At 43.3% G+C, this 26,230-nt stretch overlaps 1 protein-coding gene across 4 annotated transcripts in view; it reads left to right on the top strand.

Moving 5' to 3' along the window:
• The window catches only part of LOC137323032 (phospholipid scramblase 1-like), an 85,970-nt gene that overhangs the window by 6,647 nt on the left and 53,093 nt on the right, over positions 1-26,230 (top strand). For 2 of the 4 annotated variants that reach the window (XM_067986391.1, XM_067986393.1), the window contains exon 2: positions 8,273-8,390. The exons of 1 other annotated variant lie outside the window; for it this stretch is intronic. The gene's annotated coding sequence lies outside the window, so the exon portion shown is untranslated. Of the gene's footprint in view, positions 1-2,653; positions 2,750-8,272; positions 8,391-26,230 lie in introns of all 4 variants that reach the window. One more of the 4 variants, XM_067986392.1, reaches the window with a different exon arrangement.

The raw sequence follows: 26,230 nt of genomic DNA, 5'->3' as shown, positions 1-26,230 counted from the left end.
TAGTAAATCTCCTCTGCACCTTCTCTAAGGCCTTGACATCCTTCCTAAAGTGAGGTGCCCAGAATTGGCCATAATACCCCAGCTGAGGCCTAAGCAGTGTTTTATAAAGGTTTGATGTGGAGGTGCCGGTGATGGACTGGGGTTGACAATTGTAAACAATTTTTCACATCGTTCACCTGACGAAGGGGGAAGCCTCCGAAAGCTTGTGAATTTAAAATAAAATTGCTGGACTATAACTTGGTGTTGTAAAATTGTTTACAATTATAAAGGTTTAGCATAGCTTCCTTGCCATGCCTCTATAAAGCCAAAAATCCTGTATGCCTTTTTAACAGCCTTCTCAACTTGTCCTGCCACCTTCAAAGACTTGTGTATGTACACCCTCAGGTCTCTCTGTTCCTGCATCCCCTTTTAAAATTGTACCATTTATTTTATATTGCCTCTCCTCATTCTTCTTATCAAAATGAATCACTGCACACTTCTCTGCATTCAATTTCACCTGCCTTGTGTCTACCCATTTCACCAGTCTATGTACTCCTGAAGTCTGTTATTATCCTCCTCACTGTTTACCACATTTCCGAGTTTCATGTCATCTGCAAACTTTTAAATTATGCTCTGTAAAACCAAGTCCAGATCACTGATATATTAATCAGAAAGAGCAGTGGTCCCAACACTGACCCCTGCATACTTCCCTCCAGTCTGAAAAACAACTGTTCACCACTACTCTCTGCTTTTTGTCCCTTACACAATTTCATATCAGGCCCCTTTAATCCCATGGGCTTCAATTTTGCTACCAAGTTTATTCTGTGGTACTTTATCAAACGCCTTTTGAAAGTTCATGTACACAATATCAACTGCATTACCCTCATGAGACCTCTCTGTTACTTTATCAAATAATTCAATCAAGTTAGTCAAACATGATTTACCTTTAACAAATCCATGCTGGCTTTCATTTATTAACCCATATTTTTCCAAGTGCCAATTAATTTTGTCCTGGATTATAGACTGTAAAAGTTTCCCCACCACCGACAGGCTGACGGGCCTGTAGTATCCCTCGTCCTTTTTTTGAACGGGGGTGTAACATTTGCAATCCTCCAGTCCTCTGGCACTGCTCCTGTATGTAAGGAGGATTGGAAGATTGTGACCAGAGCCGCTGCAATTTCCACCCTTACACCCCTCAGTAACCTAGGATGCATCCCATCTGAACCGGGTGACGTTTCTACTTTGAGCGCTGCCAACCTTTTAAGTACCTCCTCTTCTATTTTTATCCTATTCACTTTCTCTACTACCTCCTCCTTTACTGTGACATTGGCAGCATCATTTCTGTTGAAGACTGATGTGATGTATTCATTTAGTACCTCAACCATGCCCTCTGCCTCCACAAGGAGATCTCCTTTTTGGTCCCTAATCGGTCCCACCCTTCCTTTTACTATTTGTGTTTATTAAAGACTTTTGGGTTCTCTTTTATGTTACCCACTAATCTATTCTCATTCACTCTCTTTGCCCCTCTTATTTCCTTTTTCATTTCTCTCCTGTACTTTTTGTATTCAGCTTGATTCTGTACTGAAATATGAACCTAACATTTATCATAAGCCTCCTTTTTCTGTTTCATTTTAATTTTTATATCTTTAATCATTCAGGGAGCTCTCCCTTTGGATGCCATTCCTTTTCCCTTCATGGGAATATGTCTTCTTTGTACCCAAATTATCTAGTCTTTTGAAGGGCTCCAATTGCTCATTTACTACTTTACCTGCCAATCTTGATTCCAATCCACCTGGGCGAGAACCCTTTTCAACTCACTGAAATTAGGCCTCCTCCAATTGAGCATTGATTTTTCCTTGTCCTTTACCATAACTACTCTAAACCTAATGATATTGTGATCACTGTTTCCCAAATGCTCCCCCCCCCCACTGAAACATGCTCCACTTGCCCCACTTCATTCCCCAGAACTAGATTCAGTACTGCTTCCTTCCTTGTTGGGCTGGAAACATAGGGATCAAGAAAGTTCTCTTTTTTTTTTCCTTGATCCGTACACATTTTAGGAATTTCTCCCGCTCTTTGCCCTTTACACTGTTATTTTCCCAGTATACATTAGAATAATTGAAGTCCACCATTATCACTGCTCTATAGTTCTTGCATCTTTCTGCAATTTGCCTGAAAATTTGTTCCTTGATTTCCTTCCTGCTATTTGGTGGTCTACAGTATACACCCAGCAATGTAATTGTTTCTTAATTCTAACCAAATAGATTTTTTTCTTTGAACCCTCAAGTACATCATCCCTTTCTAGTGCTGTAACAGTTTCTTTGATCAATACTACAACCCCCCTCCTTTTTTCCCTTCCCTATCTTTCCTGAATACGTTGTAGCCAGGAATATTAAGTGACCATTCCTCCCTTTGTTTGAGCCAGATCTCCATTATTGCCACTTTATCATAATCCCACTGCTTGGGCCTGCAGCTCACCACCTTATTTACCACTAACCTAATTTTTCTTTTCCATTGCTTGTGTTTCACAGTTGGTTTGTAAATTTTCTGGCTGGTCGTCATGGTGTACTTTTGGGTATTGTTGTTCCACAGGACCAAATTGAAAACTACAAAAGTGGTTTTGCACATCTTTCTCTCTTTCTTCTCTCTCTCTCTCTCTTCTCATTGTCAACAGGAACTGAAACTTCTAAACGCTCAAAGCCCAGGTGAAATTTCCAAATTTGGGACAGAAACAAAACTCGAGCCTTAGGCCCTAGAGAGAGAGAGAGAGGTAAGTTGTACAGGGGAAACATCTTGTAGACATTTCTAACATTCAATTTCTAATTTTCTCGGTAATTTTTTTTCAGAATTGTAATTTTTTCATGTATTTGTCATGTTATAAATTCACTGAGTTGAATTTGGAAAATCTTGGGTTCTTTGGTGGTTTTGTGGCACTGTCTCATTGTCAACTAGTAGCTTTTCTTACCCATTTAGTGAATGAAGTGTTTTGGGTTTGGTTTGACCAATCAGCATGGTTAAATTAACAGATAATGGTTATTTGTTTTACACATTTTTTTTGCCATGGATGTATAATATGGACATGCACTAGATACAAGACTTACTTACATAGAAATTAAGTGATATTGATAAATAAAACCAGATTATTCCAAAAAAGAACCAGAGGACATAAGTGGAAAATAGTAAAAAGTAAATTTAGAACAGATTCTTATGTTTTTTGGATTTTAGCTGTAGATAATTTTGTTGGGCTTAGGATCTCAGACCACTTCCATAAACAAGCCCTTACTCTCTATGACCCAATATTTAGCTAATTTGTAGCGAGCCCAAGCAGTGAACAGCAAATCCTCGGTGCTGTATTTTGGCTTATTGTTTATACCATGTGCCCTCACATTATCTTCCTTGACTTTTTAAAATTCGTTCATGGGATGTGGGCATCGCTGGCGAGGCTGGCATTTATTGCCTATCCCTAATTGCCCTTGAGAAGGTGGTGGTGGGAGGGGATAGAATAAACACTAGACCGTGGTTTAGGATATAAACTACCAAACAGATTTATTAACCAGTAAATGGATAGGTGAACAGAAACAATGATGCACTGTGGATTTATAGTAGCTACATGCTTACTTTTACACTTTCTCAGAAGGAATAATTAACAGTCACAAATGCTGTGCTAAACTACATTGTAAACTAATTTTGATCTGGAATGTATCAAAATTCCATCCTGTAACTGTACCACCCTGTTAGTTCAGGCTGTGCATCCCTGATGCCTCAGGTGGCCTGATCTTGCATGGCCTCTAAAGTAGGGTCAGTCCGTTGAGCCTTTGCCAGCTCATTCTAGACCATCCAGGTTCGCTGGTTGATTGCCTCTTGTGAGATATTGGCCCCGATATTTACTAGGAGGGTGTGGGTGAGGCTAAAAATGGCCAAAGAACCCGGCAAGGCCGGGGGCGCAGAGGTCTTGCTGAACTTAACAGCAGGACCTTGTTAACATTTTTTTAGCTCTGTTTCCTGCTCGCTGGCCAGGCTGTCTATTTCTCACGATCAGGTGTGGGGAGGGGGGTGGAGAAGAGAGCTCGGGATCGAGAGGGGTAGGGTGGGGGTGAGGCTGGTGATCGGGGCTGGGGGAGGCCAAAGACTTCCTTGAGAGGCTGGGGTGGGGGTGGGGAGGAGGAGCTCTCCTGCTTCTCCCGGCCCCAAGGAGTGCTGAAACAGGCACTTACCTTGTGGAGTCGGCAGCTCCGGCCTCCCTTTCATTGTAGACTTGTGGCTAAGGTCAGAGCACGTGGAGTCAGGGGACAGGTAGAAGAATGGACAGCAAGTTGGCTATAAAACAGAAAAGAGAGTAGGGATTAAGGGTAATTACTCAGACTGGCAAAAGGTGGAAAGTGGTGTTCCACAGGGATTGTTGCTGGGACCACTGTTGTTCACAATTTACATTAATGATTTGGATTCGGGAATCGGATGTACAATTTCAAAATTTGTGGACGACACCAAATTGGGGGGTCTGGTTAATACAAAGGAAAAATGCGTCAAAATGCAAGAGGACATTAATAAACTTCCAGAATGGGTGTGTAATTGGCAAATGAATTTCAATATAGGTAAGTGTGAGGTGGTGCATTTTGGTAGGAAGAATGAGCAGGCCACATACTGCTTGGATAATATCAGCCTTTATGGGATAGGGGAACAAAGTGATTTAGGGGTACAGATACACAAATCACTAAAAGTAGCGACCCAGGTTAACAAGATCATAAAAAGGCAAATCAAGCACTGGGGCTCATTTCTAGAGGGATAGAATTGAAAAGCAAAGAAGTTATGTTAAACTTATATAGAACCTTGGTTAGACCACATTTGGAGTACTGTGAACAGTTCTGGTCTCCATATTATAGAAAGGACAGAGGCATTGGAGAGGGTGCAAAAAAGATTCAGGAAAGGCTGAACAGGCTGGGGCTCTTTTCTCTAGAAAAGAGAAGGCTGAGGGGTGACCTGATTGAGGTCTTTAAAATAATGAAAGGGTTTGATAGGTGGGTTGGGATCGCAGTCCCTGTATTTAAATCTTTAACCCCCCCACCTATCATGGGGGGGGATTAATATTGAAGCCATTGTATGGGGAGACCATGGCCCCTTCAGATCCTGTATTTGAAATGCTGTTTCCCTATTGTTTGATTTACCCACCTTTTGGAATTTGGTGTCTTTGAAATTTAGCGTTGATCCTATCCCTAGCTGTAAATCATCTGTAAAATAGCCACAGCACAGATCCCTGTGGCATTCTGCTAGTGGCCCCATGTCATGTCAACACAGCTCCATTTACAACACCATTTTGCTTTTGCTAAATTAGCCAATTTTCAATCCATCTCTGAAGCCTGCCTCCTATCCATGGGGTGAATTTCTTCACTATTTCTGCCATACATACGGTGCTAGAATGATGTGGAATTTATTTTAACAAAGGAAACTTGGGTGGAAGTGCTTTCTGTCACTTGCACATGTCAAAATCGCTTCCCTTGAGTTTCCTTGATCTTTTTGGTCCTTCCTAAAATCTGCTGTTGAGCCTCTGCTGGGCTTATTTGCATATCAGTGCCTCTCAGCCAGCAGGGACTGCAGACACAATTATCCTAGTTTTGTGCCCCTATTGCACTCTAGGTAACTTGTACCCAAATAAAAGAGGAGCAGCAGCTCTCCCCATCACCTGGTCCAAGTGGAAGTGAGTAGTTTGAGAGCTTTGAAGTGTCCCCAAACTTTGCTTACTGATTATTGGCTTCTGGAAATGCTTTTTCATCCTGTTAGTATGTGAAAAGCAGACAAAAAAATACAGAGACCTGCACTTCATTTTGACTGACTGCTACTGCCACACACCACACGAAGACTTTCAAGACCCCTGATCCCCCTTCACAGTCCGATCGATAGGAGCAGGTATGGCTAGAGTCATGCCATGTGCTGCTATCCTGAGTTTAAATATTGCCAACAGATTTATTAACCAGTAAATGAATGTGAACAGAAATAATGATACAATATAGATTTATATTAGCTCTAGGCTTAACTCTCTCTCCTTGAAAGAAATAAAATAACGAACAAGTGGATGTGGCTGCTGCACTAAACCATATTATTTAACTGGCCCATGCACAAGATCCCTGAATATTAACCTTTACATATTGAGGTTTGTCATTGACAATCTCTCTGGCTTGTCTATCTCTAGACAGACTACCCAATTTGAACAATTTGAAATGCTTTTTAAAAATTAAGAATAGGATGAAGAAAATTTAGATATTTGTCCCTTAAACTCAAACAAAGCTGCCAATCAAACCGATCTACAAATGAAAAAGATAGGCATTCCATCTGCTCCATTGTTCCCTCTTAGCAACTTATGCAAGATTAAATGTGATTGGTATAATGTTACTAGATAAATCTGGGGTTAAAATGCACCAGTGCTCAATACATAGGTACTTGGGCCTATGCAACATACAGCCTACCCCGCTGCCCCCAACAAACATTAATTTTAAAGAAGATTAGAGAACCGCTTATTACCTAGAAGGTGGATAGAAAAATAACCTGCAAAGTTTTACCTCCGTTAAACCTTAGTAAACTTTCGAGCTGGTTAGCAACTACTGTTAATTCTACCCATGTGATTAGCGTTAATTGTATTCAAGTGGTGTGTATCTATTGGGGACTCTTGTATCTGTTTATATGAGAACCTATCTAGGGTGTGGGGGTGATATTGATCTCTGTGAATTAAGGCTTGGAAGCAAAAAAAATCTGTTTAATTGTATTTAAAAAAAAAATACAATTAACAACTACAGTGGGGTGGGGGAAGCAGCAATTAGCTGTTGCAATGCTTTGAGAGATTTTACAACAATCAAAACACAGGTGAGCAATCCTAGCCCATTGTACAAATGACTCTCCGTTTACAAATAAAAGATCTGGATAGTTTTTAAGACTGATAATGGAACAGTGACCCTCATTCCCCCTCCTGCAATCCCACCCCCCCCCCCCCCACCCGGTCCCTGTAATAGCAAGCTGACATATTAGCAAACTATTCTACCTTAATTTATAGTACTCAACATAAATTATGTTTTTTTCCCCTTAAATACAGGGCTCTTTTAACCTAAATGAAAAAAATAACTTTTTTTCAACCTGGTCCAAATTCTTTATTTAAACCAGCAGCTCCCATATAAGCAGGCTCTGAGTGAAGGCAAATTTGAAAAACTATATATATTTTTAAAAAATACAATTTTGCTCCAGAGTTTATGCATGAACATATAAAAAGAATGGGGAAAATACATTCCATCAAGCCTGCCCACTCAGACATGGTGCAGCTGCGTCCATCATTGATCCACCTCCTAATCAAGAACCAGAGGGAAAATATCTGTGGCTATCTTAGGAAATCGCTGGGAAATTTTTCGGCAACTCCCTAAGGCAATCAAGTAAAACTCCAGGAAACCACAGTAACCATTAATCCTTCAAATCCCAACTAACCCACAATTTACCTTCTATAAATGGAAACGTTCTCCAAGATTTTGGTTCTACCAAGTTAGGTGAGCCCATCCTTGGCCTTTCATTGAATGTATTTAAAACAGAAATACTTGAGTCAACCAGACGATGTATTTCACTCTTATGTTAATTAAAATTTCCAATTCAAATTTGTCTTTTTTTTAGTTTGCGCCAGATTTGATACCCAGTCTTTTTTGTTGATGTGATTTTTGTTTTCTAACTTTATTTTCCTTCCTCCCTTCCCCTCCATTTCTGAAGGTATTGACTCATTGCTGGGTTGCAGTTCCAAGGACCAATCACTCTGACATCTTATTTAAATGGCCATTATTCATATGTTAGCCTTGATGGCAAGTCTTGGTTGGCTATTCAACTGAGAGGCATCATGGCCAAGCAAGGTCTTGTCTTCACCATGCGCCCACACACTTGCACTTTCTGTAAGCGTTGCTGAATGAAGATCAGAAATGGCAACCCTGGCTGATTTTCTTGTCTGTTAAAGAGGAGTACTAAGGCCAATTGTAGCTCCTTTATTAGCTTAGAGAACTGCAGCTTTTTACTCCTAGAAGAATATAGATTTTGAGGAGATTTGATTGAGGTCTTTAAAATAGTGGCCAAATTAAAATTGTTCTATTATGGATAGGCTTTTTGAGCTAACTAGGTTAGGGAGCAGCAGGGGACAGAAGTGATGTAAGCATAGGACTAAGTCAAATGTAAGGAGATAAGTACTTCATTGGCTGTAAAGTGCTCTGGGACGTCCTGAGGTCGTGAAAGGCGCTATTTAATGCAAGGTCTTTCCTTCTTTCTTTACATCTTTTTGCAGGGAGCTGTCGACCTCTGGAACAAGTTGCCAGCACACACAGGGAGGGTGGCTTGCTCTAAGCGTTCAAAAGGGAACTGGATGAATTCCTGAGTGTGGTCAAAATAAGTGCATGTAGAAGGTAGGTGCTGTATTGAGGGATGTGTCTTCCAGTCACTGCGGTCCCCTGGAACTTGTCTGATCACCTTTGGGGGGTCAGAGAGGAATTTCCCAGAGCATTGTCCTAAATTAGCCTAGGTTTTTTTTTCTCTCCCAGGAGATTGTGTCGCTAGTGGTGGGATGGCCGGATGGTACAAGTCACACCATGACAATATAGGGCAGGTTTGATGGACCAGCTGATCTTTTCCTGTCCTTCATTTTTGTATGTTCTCTAATGGCTGAGAATAACTGAACATCAAACCTATAACTCCCTGGTGTGCATGGCTCAGCCGGTCAACGGGCAAATTTAATGAACCTTTTGGTGTTCTAAATCTTTGATATTTTTCTGTTTAACTCAATTTCCCTCAGTGCATGAAATAAATAAACTTTCATCTCCATACTACCTTGTTGAATCTGCAATAGAATTGCCGACTGTATTGCAAAGAAATTATTCAAAAAGAAAAGTTCTTCTGTGTTTTTCCATAGTGATACTTCATTCTCTTTTTTAAATAGCCTTTTGTTGAAATGCTAACAAGGGGGTTCATAGACCGATCTATAAGATTAAAGTTTGTCTGCATTGGAACATGTTTGGATGCTTCCAAAAGGCACTTGATAAAGGACTGCATAGATGGCAACTGGAAAAAATTGGTTCTCATGGGATTATAGGATGTTTTATTATGTTAAATAGATAGCTGGTTGAAATTGTTTGGAGGGCTGTTATTAATGGGAGTGCATCTCCCTGAGGCTCTGTTACAGCAGAGTTCCACAAGGCTCTGTACTGGGACCATTACGTTTTGTTATTTTTCATTAATGACCTAGAGGAGACCTTAAACGGAACTAGTCTTAAATTTGCAGATGATACAAAAATTTGCGTGGCGGTTTGTAATTCAGACCAAATCAATAGGTTGCAGGCTGATTTAGATCATTTTAAATGTATCTGCCTGGGTATGACAGATGTTATTTAATGTGGACAAGTAGGCCTGGAGTTTCCTAACCACTTCCAAATTGGCACTATCCTTGTTGTAACGTATTCTAATAAGCTCTCCTGCAAATTTTGGTGTAAATTCGCCATTGATGAATCAGGTTGCACAACAGTCTAACTTATGGCGTTCTGGGCTAAATGTGCTGTTCCAGCAAATTCTGGGCCATTTATATAGTACTTTTCACATCCTCAGAATGTCACAAGTGCTTCACATCTAATGATTTTCTCTTAAAGTATAGTCATTGTTGTAGTGTAGGAAAACGTGGCAACTAATTTATGCACAGTCAGGTCCCACAAAGAGTAATGAGAGAAATGACCAGTTAATTTCTTTTGGTCATGTTCATCGAGGGGTAAATATTGGCCTGGACACTGAGAAAACTTCTCTTCTTTGAGTAGTGCCATGGAATCTTTTATGTTGAACAGGCAGGTGGGATCTCTGTTTCATGTGTCATCTGAAAGACAGGCCTGCTACAGTACAGCACTCCCTTACAGTCCTAGATCGTGGAGTGAGATTTGAACCCACCACCGTCTAGAGGGGAGAGTGCTGCCATGAGCCAAGCTGACACTTAAAGCCCATCTGTCAGTTGTGTTCCGCCCAAGGGCAGGTCCTAACTCCAGTCTCTCATTAGATTCTTGAGCGACTTACTAGGGAAGAGTAGCTGAGATGTTTTCCCACTGCCTTCCTCACGGTTTTTATCTTCAGAGTACCTTCTCCTAGATGGGCTGCAAGCAAGGCTAAAGAACCCTACTTACCTTCTATGGAGAGGGGAGAGGGCACCCGCACTCATCAGACACAAGTACCCCACTGGACATCAATCCAATATTCAGAGCTGGCATTCCAGTCTCCGCTTGCTGCTGATGTCTGGAGTGAGGCCTGAACCTAACCCTTCTGACTTAGAGGTGAGAATACAACCACTGAGCAGGTCGTCACTCCATCCAGACACGAGTACCCAGCTGGAAGTCAACCCAGTATTTGGAGGCAATATTCTAATCTCCACTCAGCGGGGCTGTCTGGAATGGGGCTTCAACCCTTCACCATCTGACTCAGAGGTGGGAATGCTACCATTAAGCCGAAGGTTTATTCCTACACTATTGTCCTGTCCACAAAAAGCAGGACAAATCCAATCCAGCCAGATACTGCCCCATCAGTCTACTCTCAGTCATCAGCAAAGTGATGGAAGGTGTCGTCGACAGTGCTATCAAGCGGCACTTGTTCATCAATAACCTGCTCACTGATGCTCAGTTTGGGTTCCGCCAGGACCACTCGGCTCCAGACCTGATTACAGCCTTGGTCCAAACATGGACAAAAGAGTGGAATTGCAGAGGTGAGTTGAGAGTGACGGCCCTTTTTTTTCATTCGTTCATGGGATGTGGGCGTCGCTGGCGAGGCCGGCATTTATTGCCCATCCCTAATTGCCCTTGAGAAGGTGGTGGTGAGCCGCCTCCTTGAACCGCTGCAGTCCGTGTGGTGAAGGTTCTCCCACAGTGCTGTTAGGAAGGGAGTTCTAGGATTTTGACCCAGCGACGATGAAGGAACGGCGATATATTTCCAAGTCGGGATGATGTGTGACTTGGAGGGGAACGTGCAGGTGGTTTTGTTCCCATGTGCCTGCTGCTCTTGTCCTTCTAGGTGGTAGAGGTCGCGGGTTTGGGAGGTGCTGTCGAAGATGGTGTCAGGAGTGTGATGGAATACTCTCCACTTGCTTGGATGAGTGCAGCTCCAACAACATTCAAGAAGCTCGACGCCATCCAGGACAAAGCAGCCCGCTTGATTGGCACCCCATCCATCACCATGTACATTCACTCCCTTCACCACCAGCACACAGTGGCTGCAGTGTGTACCATCCACAGGATGCACTGCAGCAACTCGCCAAGGCTTCCTTGACCGCATCTCCCAAACCCGCGACCTCTACCACCTAGACGGACAAGGACAAGGGCAGCAGGTACATGGGAACAACACCACCTGCACGTTCCCCTCCAAGTCACGCACCATCGTGAATTGGAAATATGTCGCCGTTCCTTCATCGTTGTTGGGTCAAAATCCTGGAACTCCCTACCTAATAGCACTGTGGAAGAACTTTCACCACACAAACTGCAGCGGTTCAAGAAGGCGGCTCACCACCACCTTCTCGAGGGCAATTGGGGATGGGCAATAAATGCTGGCCTTGCCAGCGACGCCCACATCCCATGAACAAATTTTAAAAAACCTTTAAAGTATTATGCATTAATTTCAATGGACCGGAGGCATGAAATGGATAAGGATAATGGGACAAGAGGCCATGCATATAAAATCTGTAAGCATAGAGTTAGCTTCGATGTTGGGAGGTATTTCTTTTCATGGAGTCATTGCCCTGTGTTAGAATCTGTCTGAGACCTATATGGTTGGTAGAGATTCATTATAATCCTTTTAATAATGAACTTGACAAAGTTCCAGTAATAGGGATTAAGTTGCTAGTCAGTTGTGACTATATGGACAACCACAGGAGCAGAAACTTGCTTGATTTTCTTAGAGACAGAGAGCAATTTCCTAGAGTTTATCCTGAATTGGCTGCAATTTATTTTCTTTTAGTTTTTTTGCCTCGCCCAGGAGATTGCATCCCTAGGAGCTGGCTGAATGGTGTGTGAGGTTGTATTACGCTTCTCATTTTCCAATACCCTGGGCCATTCTAAGCAGGTTTAAGAAAATAAAAAAGCAAAGGCCATTTAGTGTGAAGGGTGGGGAGTCATTTCTGTCTACAGTGTAATATCAGCAAAAAATAAAGTAGATGGGAAGGACAGCAATAAAAAGGACTCTCATTGAAGTCTACACAAAGTAGAGACTGAGATGAGTAGAAATCTGAGTTATATTGGTCACTGTTTCTCCTCTTCCCTCCCCCCAGGCCAGGATGTAAATAGGGGAATTTTAATGACTTAGTGTTTGCTGCAATACTGTTATAGTGAAGGAAGGAGATTCCCTGTATGCAATACTGCAAGCAGTCTTTTTCTGTGTTCTGAACTCTTTAATTTGACTTTCAAAAACAATTGTCGTGTATTTAACATCTATTTTTATCCTGAATGATTTACTTTTTTGTCTTTGTAGCTTTATTGAAGCTTTGCCTTATATATAAGTACTATGTTAATTAAAGGGCGGGAGCAATAAAGAGCATATTATACATCTTGATTAAAAGTGTATAGGAGTAGAAGATAACTACAGAGTATCCTCTGTGGTTTGAATACTTGCCTTTTTATAAATGTGCTATTGAAATATTACACAGAACTATCACACAGTGTGGTGTGTGAAAAACCAAGCATTAGAAGCAGTGAAGATCTATATTTAAATGACATATGGCCACATGGTCTTTCAGAGTACAGATATTTCAATTAAAGCTGCAGAGCTGCATTGGTATGAACAGTGAAGGGAGGAGATAACCAAGCAGTTTAAAGGAAGGCTCTTCTATATCAGCTCCAGCCTTGGGAAGATTACGTTGCAGCAACAGTTCTTTCAAATAGGCCATGACCCCAGGCCTCTTAGTCGGCAGGCGGTGGGGGGGGTCACTCTTAAGACGAAACATTCTTAAAAAAAAAAATTATCAGCAGCACAGTAAAAAATGCCTACCTTTTTTCTCTGGACCATGTAACAAATAGGATTCTGGCAACATGGGTGGGTTCAGTTTTTCAGGGATTTGTGTCTTGACTTGGGTATGCCACCAATTTATTGTGTTAGAGAATCCATGCACTCAGAGCAAGTAAAGCAGAATATCAGCCTCTGGGTTACATTTTTGGCACTTGTCTAAATTGTTCTGGAGTTTACTAGTGTACTATGGGGTCTAATTAATATTTTAAGGGTCCCATAGAAGTGGAATTTAGCACCTTTTACTAATTTCTTCCTACCTCTTCTGAAAAGATATCCTTAAAAGCATTATCACCGATGGCATCTGTAACCCAAAGGGATTTAGGTGTCCATGTACATAAATCACTCAAAGCTAGTGTACTGGTATTAAAAAGTAATCAAAAAGGCTAATAGAATGTTGGCCTTTATCTCAAGGGAGCTGGAATACAAAAGTGAAGAAGTGATGCTTCAGTTGCACTTCAGACCTCATCTGGAGTTCTCTGTTTTGGGCACCATACTGAGGAAGGATGTATTGGCCTTGGACGGGATACAGTGCAGATTCACCAGCATGATACCAGGGCTTAAAGGGTTAAATTATGGGGACAGGTTGCTTAAACTTGGTTTGTATTCCCTTGAGCTCACAAGGTTGAGGGGTGATCTAATCAAGGCCTTAAAAATATAAATGGATTCGATAGGGTAGATACCTCTGATGGGAGAATGCAGAACAAAGGGACATAATCTTAAAATTAGAGCTAAGCCATTTAGAAGTGAAATCAGGAAGCACTTTTTCACACACAAGCGAAGTGGAAATCTGGAACTCTCTTCCCTCATAAGGCTGTGGATGTTGGTTCAATTGAAATTTTCAAGACTGAGATTGATAGATTTTTATTGGGTAAGGGTATCATAGGATATGGAGAAAAGGCAAGTAAAGGGAGCTGAGGTTCAGATCAGCCATGATCTAATTAAATGGCAGAACGGACTCGAGGGGCTGAATGGCCTACTCCTGTTCCCAAGGAATTTATATAGTATGGAAGCTGGATTCCTGCTCAATAATTCCCATCCGTTTCTTAAGCTTCTCGGGCACACGAAGACTTATTGCAGTGATTTTTGGATTAGGCTTTTGATTTGATGGAGCCTTCAATAGTGGAGCTCCAATTGTCAGCCCACCTGATTTATCCACCTGAGTGGCCATGGGACATCGTCTTCTGCAAGACATAATCTCATTGTACAGCCTGCTAACACTAATCATATTCTGTCTGACCTAAATCAACCTCATAGTCCAGGAAAGGCAAAATTCAATTTGTTATTTTTATTCCCATGTATAACATACCTCTTCTACTGTAGGTAGAGAGACCACAATTTGGTGTGTCTCTAATTCCTTCCTATTTCCAGTTTCCACCAAATGGGCCCCTCCATTATGGCAGATAATGTAGATTCTGCCATATTTCAAGTTACATTTTCTCCAGACTGCTGAATATCATGTAATGGCTTAAAGTTGGACTGAGATGTCTGGCACCATCCATCCTTCCAATTCATTTTTCCTCTTGGTCTTACCCCACCATGCACCCTCATAAACGTCTGGGATTCTAGTTCAGAGGGGGTGGCGGACATATCGCCTATTATACTAGTTGTCGTTTTGAAATACAAATGTCCTTTCTCAATACTAGGCTATTGGTCCTATAGCTGACTGACTCTTTTTGTTGTATACTAGATTCTACAGGAGGTGAAGTTTACATGGTTTTTTTTCTATTACTTGCCAACTGAATTTGTTTTTTAAACTATAATCATAATGTCACAGGTTTGAAAGGGCATCGGTCTGGCAAAACTGGGCCTCCTGTATTTTGTAGTCCAAGGGTGTCAACTTTCCCTCTTTTTGTAGGACACAAAGTTGCAGGAACCTGCAAGCCACATATTAAAAAACTGTGCATTACTACCACCGTTGGGAACCTACTTGGAATGGCCTGGTGTTTTCCAGTCATCTTGAGTGCCTTGATACTTCTCTCCCCCCCCCCCCCCCCCCCCACTCCTGTCCACTGTCCTTTCAAGATGGCACTCTTGTGCCCTGCAGTTCAGGAGAGCACTTTTCTCCCACAGCCCCTAATTGATTCTGGGATTATTGTTCCCTCTTCCTCTTCAATTTCATTTTGGCACTTTTGCTCTCATTTCCCCTCTTCCCTCTCCCCCCCCCCCCCCCCCCCCCCCCACCCTTCAGTTTATGCTAACACTCTCAGGGTCGCTCCAGGATCCTCCTCCTCCTCCACAGCCCCCCATCCACAGCACAGCTGCCAGTTACTATCTCCTGCTGTTGTTTCAAGTGTGCTGCCTCACACCGTGGGCACTTTTATCGAATTGATAGTATATTTTGTGAGGGAGGCACAGAAGTTTAGTAGTCATTAAATTACATTTTTAATACATAGTACATTCAGGATTATATGGAGCGATTTTCCTGGGTTGTGTGCCGAAAGTGTGTGTTTTTAATGTTTGCAAATGATAGGAAAACATGTGTTAACTTGGCGTGCTGGTTCTATACCCCTCCAGCACGGCATTAATTTCCTGTAGGCATGCGATTTTGCTGTGTATGCTCACGCCTGAACCTGGTGTCTCTATGCAACTTACATTGATATTGGGTCCAATTGATGTCGTTCCTGTCAGCTGTCGGCTTTCCTGCATTTCCGCTGGCTGCAGGTCATGAGTAGGGTCTGCCTGTGAAAATATGCATTGGGGCCATCAGAGAAATGTTGCATATTGCAGATCACCCAGGAAAATCGTCCCTATAATCTTAGCAAGATGAGGTAGTTGTTTTCATAACTTCCCTTGAAGAAGAGTGTGAAGTAGTAGAAGGATTTGCAGGCTGATTAACAGACCATGATGTGAACGCTCCTTTCATGTCCATAACCTTTATACTAGACGATGGGGTGGTTAGTCTTATGGCGGAGGGTTTTATGAGCTCCCACAATCCATACGATGAGAGGGGGCCATCCACACCCACCAGACATCCGTATTTCCCCCCCACCCCACCCCGCCCCATGGAGCTTATTTCCTCCTATCTCGACTTTCCTTTCTTGCCCCACGGAATTTATTTCCTCCTATCTCAAATCTTTTTCCTCCTTGTCCAGTCTCTTCTGACCTATATCTGCAACTCTTCTGATGCCCTCTGCCACTTTAACGGTTTCCAGTTCCCGGCCCTAACCACCTCTTTTCACCATGGACGTCCAGCCCCTCTACACCTCCGTCCCCCACCAGGACAGCCTGCAGGCCCTCCTCCTTCTTCCTTGAATGGTGGCCCGACCAGTCCCCATCCACCACCACCCTCCTCCGCCTGGCTGAACTTGTTCTTGCATTGAACAACTTCTCCTTTGACTCCACTCACTTCCTCCAATTAAAAGGTGTCGCCATGTCGTATGGGTCCCAGCTATGCCTGCTTTTTTGTGGGATACGTGGGACACTCCTTGTTCCAGTCCTACTCAGGTCCCCTCCCTCACCTCTTTTTCCGGTATATTGATGACTGTATCGGTGCCTTTTCCTGCTCTCATCAAATTTCATCAACTTTGCTTACAATTTTCTCCCCTCCATTGCCTTCACACAGTCCATCTCCGACCCTTCCCTTCCCTTCCTTGACTTCATTATCTCTATTTCTGGGGATAGGCTGTCAGCCAATATCTATTATAAGCCCACCGTCTCCCACAGCTACCTTGTTTACACTTCCTCCCACCCCACTTCCTGTAAGGACTCTATTCCCGTCTCCCAGTTTCTCCGTCACCGTTGCATCTGATCTGACGATACCACTGCCGCACCAGTGCTTCTGATATGTTTTCCTTCTTCCTTAACCGAGGATTCCCCTCCAATGTAATTGACAGGGCCCTCGATCGTGTCCGTCCTATTTCCCGCACTTCTGCCCTCACCCCTTCCCTCCCAGAACCATGATAGGGCCCCCCTTGGCCACACCTTCCACCCTACCAGCCTCCACATTCAATATATCATTTTCCGCCACCTCCAGCGCGATCCCACCACCAAACACATCCCCTTCCCCATCCCTTTCAGCATTCTGAAGGGACCGCTCCCCACGACATCCTCGTCCACTCTTCCATCACCCCCAAAACCTGTTCTCCGCTCCACGGCACCTTCCCGTGCGAGTGCAGGAGATGCAACACCTGCCCCCTCACCTCCTCCCTTCCTATCGTCCAGGGCCCTAAACACTCCTTCCAGGTGAAACAGCGGTTTACTTGTATTTCTTTCAATTTAGTATTCGCTGCTCACAATGCAGTCTCCTCTACACTGGGGAGACCAAACACAGACTGGGTGATCCCTTTGCTGAACACCTCCGCTTTGCCTGCAAGCGTGACTCTGACCTGCCATTTTAATTCCCCGTCCCACTCCCACTCTGACCTCTCTGTCCTCGGCCTCTTACACTGTTCCAATGAAGCTCAAGTAACAGCACCTCATCTTTCGTTTAGGCACTTTACAACCTTCCGGACTCTACATTGATTTCAATAACTTCAGACCATAATCACTGCTCTCATTTTTTTCAGACAGCAAGTGCTGGTAATGGTTCTGCTGTTACCATTTACAGCCACTCTTGACCAATCTTTTGTTTCTTAACCTGTCCCATTACCACCTTCCTTGCCTTACACCATCATCCCTTTTGTCATTTAATCACTTTTGCCCTCTACCCTATCACAGACCTTCCCTTTTGTTCTTTCCTTTCCACCCCACCCCTCTCCTCCGCTCCCTCCCCTCCTTTCCCTGGCTCTGTACTTGCTTAAAAACTTTAACTTTTTAACATCTTCCAGTTCTGACAAAAGGTCTTCGACCTGAAACGTTAACTCTGTTTCTTTCTCCACAGATGCTGCCTCACTTGCTGAGCTTCTTCAGCATTTTCTGTTTTTATTTCATGTTTGTCTAAGTTCTGTTTACAGTGCTTGTAAAGGCAAACAGTTAATGTTAGCAATCATATCATGTTAGCTGTCGTGTTACTATTTTTAAAATATCCAGACTCCAAACTAATTCTGACACGGGAGCTGCCTGTATGTAGTTTTATAATTGAACAATGCAGCGGTCTTGGATCTTTTATCAAATTAGTTAAATGTTTTGTTGTTATTTGGGCTCCTTTTCAAATGGACAAGTTGCCCATTTTATTTGCCATTTCAACATCTTTAATACTATCACGTTAAATAAGGCCAATCGCTTATTCCATGTGGAATCCTTCTATTGCATACACTGAATATGAGTGGGCAAATTGTAATGAGATGCAAATGACTGGAATGTGAACACTGGACGCTAGGAATGCCAAGTGTTCAGGGTTGCTGCGAGGTCATGGCGAGTTGTAGATTTAAATTTTAAAGGGCTACCTTGCCTAGTGCCATCCACTGCACTAAGGAAGGTGGGAAAACAGGAGAAAAAGAATGTAAATTTTCAGTCAGCACTGCTAGTGCAACAGGTGCTACAGCCATTTCCTCCTCCTTTCCTCGCCCTCCCCTCTCCCCCTTCACCTGAGGGGGGTGATCTGGTGGGAAGGCCAAACAAAATTCTTCAAAAGACCCTATCCCTGGGAAATCTGCAATGCTCAGGGGTGCCGACTTGGGGCAGACTGGAGTCCTACCCTGCCACTTCCACCACCACCTCTGCAGCCGATAGGAAATCTTTGACAGTGAATGAGATTTGGTTTTCATTCAGGCTTTAGACTTCGAGTTGCAATGTCACGACTTATTGGCTTTCAAACTAACATTTTTGTGTCATGTTGTGGGTGGCGAAGGGCTGGGAGCAGTTCACCAATCCTCTTGACCACCAATAATTCCTGACCAAAGGGAAGGTTGCATGAAATGAAGAGTTTGAAAACCCTTTTTTTTGTAATAAATTAATTTGACTATGTTATCCTCCATCTTTTGAGGGTATTGTCAAAATTAAATAGCTATTTATTTAAAAATTTAGCGCACTCTGAGCCAGATCAGCTGGGCTTTCTGTTTGGTTACTCCTGTTAAGCTGCCTGGGGAGTGGAGTCAGACTGGAGGTGGGTGGGAACACAAAGCTGCAGTCTGCTGAGTCTACCCACACTGAAAATGGATGATGTCTGTACATGGCGGAGTGCATTCATTTTGTTTTCAATATTGTTACCTTAAAAGAAGATAAAATAACTTTAAATTTAAAAATAATTTTTACTGTTTACTCTGCTGTTATTTATTTTACATATGTACTCCTGTCTGCTGAATGATTTCAATCAAACATGCTAAATCATGTATAATTTACACATCACATTGTAATAGGTGAGATATCAAACTGGCTAAATTGAACTTGGGTATAATGGTAACTTATTTTCAAATTATTGATTGTATAACAGCAAAATTAACATTTTGTAAAAGAAGAACATTTGAGGAAAATATTGCAGGACTTTCATGTACGGTTCATTGAGATACATCAAGTCTACAGCACAGAAACAGGCCAATCAGCCCAACTGCTCTATGCCGGTGGCTATGCTCCACACGAGCCTTCTCCCTCCCTACTTCATCTATCCCTATCAGCATACCCTTCTATTCTTTTCCCCTTCATGTGCTTATTTAGCTTTCCCTTAAATGCATCTATGCTATTTACCTCAACTACTTGTGGTAGTGCTTTCCACATTCTTACTACTCTTTGGGTAAAGAAGTTTCTCCTGAATTTCCTATTGGATTTATTAGTGACTATCTTACATTAATAACCTCAAGTTTTGGACTCTTTTTTTTCCCCCCCCCCCCTCCCCACAAATGGAAACATTTTCTCCATGTCCACCCTCTCATTATCTTAAAGTCCTCTTTCTTTTCTAGAGAAAAGAGCCCCAGCCTATTTGGCCTTTCCTGATAAGTACATCCTTTCAGTTCTGGTATCATCCTTGTGAATCTTTTTTGCACTTTCTCCAATGCCTCCATATTGTAAAAAGGATATAGAGACCAGAAATGTGCACAGTATTCAAGTGTGATCTAACCAAAGTTCTATACAAGTTTAACATAACTTCTCTGCTTTTCAATTCTATCCATTTAGAAATGAACCCCAGTGCTTGATTTGCCTTTTTTTATGCCCATATTAACCTGCTTCGCTACTTTTAGTGATTTGTGTATCTGGACCCTAAGATCCCTTCGTCCCTCTACCCAATTTAGACTCTTAGGGGGATTAAATTGGTTAACCCCCGAATCTGGGCGCGGGCATCGCGGTGTGCGATTAACCTGCGGCCAGTTGTTCCGATGCAGGCAGCACGTGAGATTCGTGCTGCCTCCTCACTTACCTGATTGTAACACAGCAGCCAGGCCTGTCTGCATTGTTCTCATCAGCTTTGCACTTCTTAACAGCAGGGAGGCCCGATATCGTTTGGCTCACACCTCTTAAAGGCAGGCAGCATCTCTTATGTGCAAATTATAAGGTACGGGTCCACAAGGAGTCTGAATGGAGCTCAGACATTCTACATGTAAAACATAGATGCAGGTCCCGTCCCTATGTTTACAAACTGTTGTGTTATGTTAAAACATTGAATAAATCCCACATCATCCAATCTGCACGCCAGACCTCACCAATCTGCTGATCTAAGTTTGTACCAGGCCTGCGAGAGAGCGTGCACTAGAGGCTTTGGTGCAAGAGGCGGACAGAAGGAAGGGCATGCTATATCTGGAATTGGGACGGGGTGGGGGCGTGGGGGGTGGGGGCAAGAGGCCCTCCGGACATATGCTCAAGAGGCAGTAGGGTACGATGTCAATGCCAGGCGCATAGCACACGAACATGGATGCAGTGCAGGAAGAAGTTTATGCTTTGACATGAGTGGTCAAGGTGAGTGAGGTCAACTGTCAAGTGGCATCTCCTACCATCTGCATCACTAGCCTCATCCACTGCTCCACACACTACACCCCCCATCACCCACGTACCAACAAACTCTTTCAATCAGTACTCCACTCTTCCAATCAGATGCTTCCTCTCACCCTCACACATTACCACTGTTGCAAGCTGCACACCCACAACTCACAGGATGCACACACTGGCAGCTGAACACCATAACAGGCACATCACCCAAACATCCTGCAGGATTCTCACCAATACATGTCCCGCTTTCTTGCAGGAGAAGGTGGCACATAATGGGAGGCAGCAAGTGGCAGTGGCATTTAGCCCCCCGAGCCTGTTCTGCCACTCAAGGCGATCATGATTGATCTGTGACCTAACTCCATATACCTGCCTTAGCCCTATATCTCGAAATACCTTTGGTGAACAAAAATCTATCAATCGCAGATTTAAAATTCACAATTGAGCTAGCATCAACTGCCGTTTGTAGAAGAGTGTTCCAAACTTCTACCACCCTTTGCGTGTAGAAGCATTTCCTAACTTCACTCCTGTAAGTCCTGGCTGTAAATGTTAGGCTATGTCCCCTAGACCTAGTATTGAAGTATACGAGATCTCCAAAAATAAGTACAAATGCATCAGCAGTCAGAAGCAATAATCCAGAAACTAACCTGCAAATCCTGCATGGTCCCTTTCAAATAGTGCTGGTGGGGGGGTCCTCCAGCCCGTCTTGGCATGTTCAGCTGGTCGTGGTTAAGACCATGCATTGGCTGGAGTGTTAAGTGCCAAAATGGTATCTATCCCTTTAAATCAGTGTTGCACACTGATCTAACACATATTCTCCTTTTACCTGCTGCCGACATTCATTATCTGCGTCTGCGCGAATCCCTTTGCCAAGATGGCGACCTGCGCATGCGTGCGCATTCCGGACGCCATTTTGGGTCCTCAGGAGGCCGCGTAGTGCCTGCACAATGGGTGCTACACGGTCGAATTTCTAGCCCTTAATATCCAAGCAATATGTGGCCTCCTTATTCTTCCTATCAAAATGCACCACCTCACACTTATATTGAAATTCATTTGCCAATTACACACTCATTCTGCAAGTTTATTAATTTCCTCTTGCATTTTAACGCATTCTTCCTTTGTATTAACTACACCACCACCACCACCAATTTTGTGTCATCCACAAATTTTGAAGTTGTACTTCCCGTTCCGGAGTGCAAATCGTTGATTTAAATTGTGAACATTTGTGCACATTCCCTCTTCAGTTACTTGTTGGGATGGTTTTACCCTGTGGTGCTGTCTGGCAGAAACATCAATATTTATTCCACAATTTCTACACGGCAGGTTTTTTATTTCTGTCAAAAAGAGAAATCTCCATTTTCTCTTGTAAATGCTTGTGTTTCACAAAACAATGGGTGACTTGCCAAATGTACATCAAAATCAGGATTTTAACAGGAAAGAGATTCTACAGGAATTCAAAAAGCAAAACATCCACCGTAACAATGGGGTGTGTTTGCCTCTGTTAATGCTAGTGAAAAATCAATTTCACTGCTTTCCATGTTCCTCCAACATTAGGGTAGAGTTGGTTTAAAAATAGTTATTTTATGCAGTTATAGTGTTCATCACTATGAAAAACACAGAAATGGTACAAAAGGTGGTGTTTCAGTAACTTGAATAATCACTACACATGGATACAATTACAGGGTAGCAGTTCAGTGTGATTCTGATTTATATCCTTGAATTACTAGCTTAAACTTGCAGCAGATGTTCATAGGTGAAAGATTAATGAAGATGATTTAGATGTAGAACCCAACTTTAAAATTGACGCAGCCTCAAAAAAACTTGCAAATAAAAAACCAGACCACTCCGATGCAGCTTTGAATATAGGTCTATAACTGGGACCACTGCTTTATTGTGACTGAATACGTTCAATTCTGCTTTTGTTTCACATGTTTCTAATGTTTAATTCTGCAGCTCAACCTGTTTTTCTGTTTTTAAAAAAAATGAAAACTCTATGGCCTTGTCTACAATTCTGGGGACAGCCAGAAGGATTTTTTTTATTCATTCATGGGATGTGGGAGTTGCTAGCGAGGCCAGCATTTATTGCCCATCCCTAATTGCCCTTGAGAAGGTGGTGGTGAGCCGCTGCCTTGAACCGCTGCAGTCCGTGTGGTGAAGGTTCTGGTCCTGTACATTGCCAATGAAAACAAGTTGTTATTGTGAGATGAGAGTTTGCCATACTTAAGAAATCTGCACAGGTAACTTTAATCATTTGTATATGTGATCAAAACAAATTACAAAAAGTGTATTTAGAAAGTAAATTTCAAAAATTATAAGTTTATTTAGGAGATGAGTGAACCCTGAAACTACAAGATTTATTTCCCAAAAGGGCTCTGGTGGCATGCCCACCATGATATTTTGAGGTGTGACACTTTTTTTGGTGCTTTTTCCACTATTTTGGAGTCTACTGTAATCTAGCCCATGGAAGCCAAAAAATATTTATCCTGGAAAGGATAAAAGAAGGACTTACATGCTGCTGGATGTTATTTCTTGATGACCCTATCTGGGACTCACTGGATCAGAGAGCTGCTAATGTACAGAACTTCCTTACTGTTTATTGAATCATAGAATGGTTTCGGCACAGAAGGAGGCCATTTGGCCCATCGAGCCCGTGCCGGCTCTTTGTAAGAGCAATCCAGTTAGTCCCATTCCCCTGCTCTTTCCCTGCAAATTTTTTCCCTTCAAGTATTTATCCAATTCGTTATTGAAAGCTACGATTGAATCTGCTTCCACCAATCTTTCAGGCAGTGCATTCCAGATCCTCATGTCGCCTTTGGTTCCTTTGCCAATCACCTTAAATCTGTGTCCTTTGGTTCTCAACCCTTCCACTAATGGGAACAGTTTCTCTCTTTATTTACTTTATCTAAACCCGTCATGATTTTGAACACTTCTATCAAATCTCCTCTTAACCTTCTCTGCTCTAAGGAGAACAACCTACGCTTCTCCAGACTATCCACTTAACTGAAGTCCCTCATCCCAGGAACCATTCTAGTAAATCTTTTCTGCATCCTCCCAAAGGTCTTCACATCCTTCCTAAAGTACGGTGCCTAGAATTGGACACAATACTCCAGTTGTGGCCGAACCAGTGTTTTGTAAAGGTTTAACACAACTTCCTTGCACTTGTATTCTATGCCTCTATTTATTAATTGTAAACAATTTTACAACACCAAGTTATAGTCCAACAAATTTATTTTAAATTCCACAAGCTTTTGGAGGCTTCCTTCTTCCTCAGGTGAATGGTGTGGAAATGAAATTTTTGAATCCTTCGCATTTGAAAATCACAGAACAATGCCTGGTGATTACTGCCCGTTGCCAAGGCAATCACAGTGAGCAGACAGAAAGGTGTCACCTAAAAGGCCACCGAATATACAAACCCCCCAAAAAAGAGAGAGAGAGAGAGAGAGAGAGAAGGAAGACAGTCAATGACCCGTTATATTAAAAACAGATAACATTTGTTCGCTGGTGGGGTTAAGTGTAGTGTGACATGAACCCAAGATCCCGGTTGAGGCCGTCCTCATGGGTGCCGAACTTGGCTATCAATTTCTGCTCGACGATTTTGCGTTGTCGTGTGTCTCGAAGGCCGCCTTGGAGTACGCTTACCCGAAGGTCGGTGGCTGAATGTCCATGACTGCTGAAGTGTTCCCCGACAGGGAGAGAACCCTCCTGTTTGGCGATTGTTGTGCGGTGTCCGTTCATCCGTTGTCGCAGCGTCTGCATGGTCTCGCCAATGTACCATGCTCTGGGGCATCCTTTCCTGCAACGTATGAGGTAGACAACGTTGGCCGAGTCACAGGAGTATGAACCGTGCACCTGGTGGGTGGTGTCCTCTCGTGTGATGGTGGTATCTGTGTCGATGATCTGGCATGTCTTGCAGAGGTTACCGTGGCAGGGTTGTCCCATCGGCTCGACAAACTGATCAAGACCTTCGATCCAGACCTTCAAAACATCCTACGCACTCTCATCCCACGTACTCCCCGCGTGGGAGACTTCTACTGCCTCCCAAAGATACACAAAGACAACACACCCGGACGTCCTATCTTATCAGGCAACGGAACCCTGTGCGAGAACCTCTCTGGATACATCGAGGGCATCCTGAAACCCATCGTGCAGGGAACCCCCAGCTTCTGTCGCAACACTACAGACTTTCTACAAAAACTCAGTACTCACGGACCTGTTGAACCAGGAACACTTCTCACCACGATGGACGTCTCGGCACTCTACACCAGTATCCCCCACGATGACTGCATCGCTGCAACAGCATCAATACTCAACACCAACAACAACCAATCTCCAGACGCCATCCTACAACTCATCCTCTTCATCCTGGATCACAATGTCTTCACCTTCGATAACCAGTTCTTTACCCAAACACACGGAACAGCCATGGGGACCAAATTCGCACCCCAATACGCCAACATTTTCATGCACAAGTTCGAGCAGGACTTCTTCACTGCACAGGACCTCCAACCAACACTATACACCAGATACATCAACGACATTTTCTTTTTATGGACCCACGGCGAGGAATCACTAAAGAGACTACACGATAACATCAACAAGTTCCATCCCACCATCAAGCTCACCATGGACTACTCCTCAGAATCAGTTTCTTTCTTGGACACACGAATCTCCATCAAAGACGGGCACCTCAGCACCTCACTCTACCGCAAGCCCACGGACAACCTCACGATGCTCCACTTTTCCAGCTTCCACCCTAACCACGTCAAAGAGGCCATCCCCTATGGACAGGCCCTGCGAATACACAGGGTCTGCTCAGACGAGGAGGAACGCGATGGACACCTACAGACGCTGAAAGACGCCCTAGTAAGAACGGGATATGATGCTCGACTCATCGATCGACAGTTCCGACGGGCCACAGCGAAAAATCGCGTAGACCTCCTCAGAAGACTAACACAGGACGCAACCAACAGAGTACCCTTCGTCGTCCAGTATTTCCCCGGAGCAGAGAAACTACGCCATGTTCTCCGCAGCCTTCAACATGTCATCAATGATGACAAACACCTCGCTATGGCCATCCCCACACCTCCACTACTCGCCTTTAAACAGCCACCCAACCTCAAACAGACCATCGTTCACAGCAAATTACCCAGCTTTCAGGAGAACAGTGTCCACGACACCACACAACCCTGCCACGGTAACCTCTGCAAGACATGCCAGATCATCGACACAGATACCACCATCACACGAGAGGACACCACCCACCAGGTGCATGGTTCATACTCCTGTGACTCGGCCAACGTTGTCTACCTCATACGTTGCAGGAAAGGATGCCCCAGAGCATGGTACATTGGCGAGACCATGCAGACGCTGCGACAACGGATGAACGGACACCACGCAACAATCGCCAAACAGGAGGGTTCTCTCCCTGTCGGGGAAC

This window comes from Heptranchias perlo, chromosome 6 (assembly GCF_035084215.1).
Source record: "Heptranchias perlo isolate sHepPer1 chromosome 6, sHepPer1.hap1, whole genome shotgun sequence".
Lineage (NCBI taxonomy): Eukaryota > Metazoa > Chordata > Chondrichthyes > Hexanchiformes > Hexanchidae > Heptranchias > Heptranchias perlo.
This window is presented reverse-complemented; position numbering and strand designations above follow the sequence as displayed.